The following is a 3108-nucleotide window of genomic DNA, read 5'->3' as shown; positions in this document are numbered from 1 at the left end:
TTTAATAAAGCCTTTCCCCTTTCACCAGAATTAATGGCCTCTCACAGTTTGCTCAGGGAGCAGCGGGCACAGAGACCTGAGGGGCCAGTGTTAGAGCTAATGTCTGGTGTCCCCCAAAGCCTGTGCACTCACGGCTGGGGGCTTGGGGAGGCGGCAGGTCATGGGGCTGTGTACTGGATCAGTCCACTGATGGTTAGGGCCGTGTGCGACGTTGGGAGGGGAAGCCTGCTTGGAGGAGGAGGTCCTGGGGCTGTGGCCTAGAGGGGTATATATCCCTCCTGCTCTGCGTGATTCTGCTCTGCTTCCTGTTCCCCACAGACTGTTTCTCCTCTGCGATGCCCCTCTGGCCGGCCACCCTGCCCTGGAGCCAGCCCATTCTGGACTGAAGCCTCTGAAAGCTGGGAGCCAAGATGAACTTTGAACCTGTGGCTGTCAGGTATTTCGTCGCATCAATGAAAAAGTAACCAAGACTGTTAGTAACACACCTGTTATCGCTTCTCGGCCTTTTGGCTAAGATCAAGTGTAGTAACACACCTGTTGGTTACAGCTACCTACATCTGCACTTACCTGTTGCTCTCTCTGTCATCTCTGTCTCTGTATACATACCTGGATACATATTTATGCATACGTAGTGTATAAACATATAATGTATGCCTATCTATGTAAATCTATACAGTATACGTATTTATCCATCCATCCATATTGTGGAAAGAGATATGATTGGTACTATTTCTTGAAAGAGTCAAAATGCTAACTACCCCCGTGTAGCTACCAAGAAACAGCATTGGCAGCACACCAGAAATCTCCCCCACGTCACTTCCGGTCGCTACCTCCCTGGAAGGAACTACCAGTCGCAGAGCTCACTCCACTTCCAGTCTGGTGCTACTCAAGCCCAGTCCTGGTTGCCTTTCTCTCTGGCTTGTAAGGACAGGACCCTGTCAGGACCCAGAGTGCCGTGGCCCAGTGTCGTCCTGTGGCCCATGTGAAAGTCACACAGTTTACCACATGTATGAACTAGTAATGTTTTACAGAGGATCCTCTCAGAGGTATTGCTACCTACTAGTATTCCCTAGGAAACCAGCAAGGTTGTGTTCCTGAAATAGGAAGTTTGAGAGCCAATTGCTGGATGACTGAGAATTTGCTAGTAGAGCCACCACCCAGAGAGTCCTCAGCACACAGTGCCCTGAGGGCTCTGGGAGTGCAGGCCACGTGGATGCAAACTCACACCTGGAGCAGGGGCCCAGTCAAGCTATGCGCGCCCTCAGAATAGATGGAAACTCAGAGACAGAACTGCCCCATCGCCCATGTGCAGCAGGAAGGGTAGAAAAGCTCCCCAGAGTGGGAGCAAGAAGTCCCTGCTCATGGTTCTCAGCCACTGCCTCGAGGAGTAAGGTCAGAGGCATGCTTCTCGTGTTCTCCCGATTAAATTCTTTCCCTTAATCCTTCTGCACATGTGAGTCACGCAACATGGCAGAAGTGTTATGCTCCCTGAATCCGGGGTTTAAGCTCCAGACCACTCTGCGTCCCAAACCACTCACTGTTTCTCAAGGTTTAGGAGTCAGGAGGGCTGCACTGTGTTTTAAGGAAAAGTGTTACATGAAAATGGCCTGAGCTAGACAGGTTCTAATGGTCTGAGCATCACATGTGATTGCACATGCAGTACCAAGTCAGATGGGATCTGACCTGGAACACCTTTCTAGTTATGGCCTAGTTGGTCCAGGCATCTTCATAGCAAGACGAATTCATCAATGAGAGAGAGATCTGCCTGCTGGCAAACAGCGCTCAGCTTGGACACTATGTGTATAACAGAAAGTCCGCCTTCCCTCCTGTCTTCTTTCTCTTCTTGCTTTTCTACCCTTTGCTCCCTCCCCTCTCTTTTCCATAAATAGTGCTAGGGGACTTCCTGTAGGGCAGGGACTGGTGGGGGGGGGGGCGGTACCAGGGCATACCGCAGTAGTTACACCGGCTTGCTCCAGAAGCTGCTGGAGTTTAGGATCCAGCACGGGGAGTCTCAGGAAGCTATGATAAAGTCTTGCAGACCAACCTGTGTAGGAAGGAATCATCAAGCTTGCTGAGCTGGGAGGGATAGGAAAACTATCTCCCTCCATTCGGTCCTAATTTATCATTTTAACCTCGGCTGTTCTCATGCAACAATTTATGAAAATTTCACTCAAACCATAAAACAACACATCATACCTGTGCCCTGTGCCAGGAGAACGTTATCTAACTTTGTGATAGATGTCTTATTTGCTGGAATCCTTTACAAATGCAGTAGAGCATTCTCCTGTGATAAAAAACCTTCTGGTGCCCGTACGGCTCCCAGACGGGATAATATTTCACCCCCAACCCCTTCCCCTCCCTCACTTAACCCCAGAACTCCCCAATATATGCCAAATAGACAAAGTGAGTGACAACCCAGTGATGTCAAGAACCGAAGAGAAGAGCTGAAGCTGAGATGGACAGTTTGTCCCTCCTGACTCGCCTAAATGGATATGAAGTTCGGATCTTCTGTGTTTTCTCATCTGTAGGCTCCGGGGCTCGAAAAACTCCTTTCTATAACATTAGGGGCACATTTACCAATTTTGCTTAAGAAAGAAACTCATATTTTTATGTAGGAGACCATAGGTCTGAAGTATATACTTTTCTCTGGTGTACATATCCAGTGTAACAGTATCAGGTTACATCTTTGGAAGGAGGCTTCTGAGAACTGCCTCTCTGAGGCACGTTCCCGGGTGGGCTTGAGTTATCTTAGACCTCAGCCCTGCTCATGTGGCCTCCTAGCACCCCCAGTTCTGGGAAAGTGCAGCCAGCTCTCCTTGTGTGGCGTGCGAGAGACAAACATGCTTCAGAAGAATGAGTTATGCAACTGAGTGCAGCAGTGATGGCCACAGTTTAAACTAAACTGAGAGTCAGAAATCAAGCCGACCAAACTTCGCTTCCATCCTGGCCTTAGCTGGACTTACTTCGTATTTCTGTGACCATTTAACTTCCTGCCTCTGAGAGTAAAAATTAAAATATCCTATATGAATACACAAGTAAAACCCAAGAAAAACAAATCACTTTCCTGGAAGGAATTCAGTGAGTTCTTATTTATAGGCTAGAACCCCA

General features: G+C 48.5%; 1 non-coding gene across 1 annotated transcript; it reads left to right on the top strand.

The window, feature by feature from the left end:
• The first annotated feature begins 490 nt into the window (after nt 1–490).
• LOC147828482 (U2 spliceosomal RNA) lies at nt 491–672 on the top strand. The gene has a single exon (XR_015450764.1). It is a non-coding gene; the product is annotated as a U2 spliceosomal RNA (small nuclear RNA).
• The last annotated feature ends 2436 nt before the right edge of the window (nt 673–3108 follow it).

Source organism: Heterocephalus glaber, unplaced genomic scaffold (genome assembly GCF_053883595.1).
Source record: "Heterocephalus glaber isolate CG9 unplaced genomic scaffold, H.glaber_assembly_v1.0 deba00001067, whole genome shotgun sequence".
Classification (NCBI taxonomy): domain Eukaryota; kingdom Metazoa; phylum Chordata; class Mammalia; order Rodentia; family Bathyergidae; genus Heterocephalus; species Heterocephalus glaber.
This window is presented reverse-complemented; position numbering and strand designations above follow the sequence as displayed.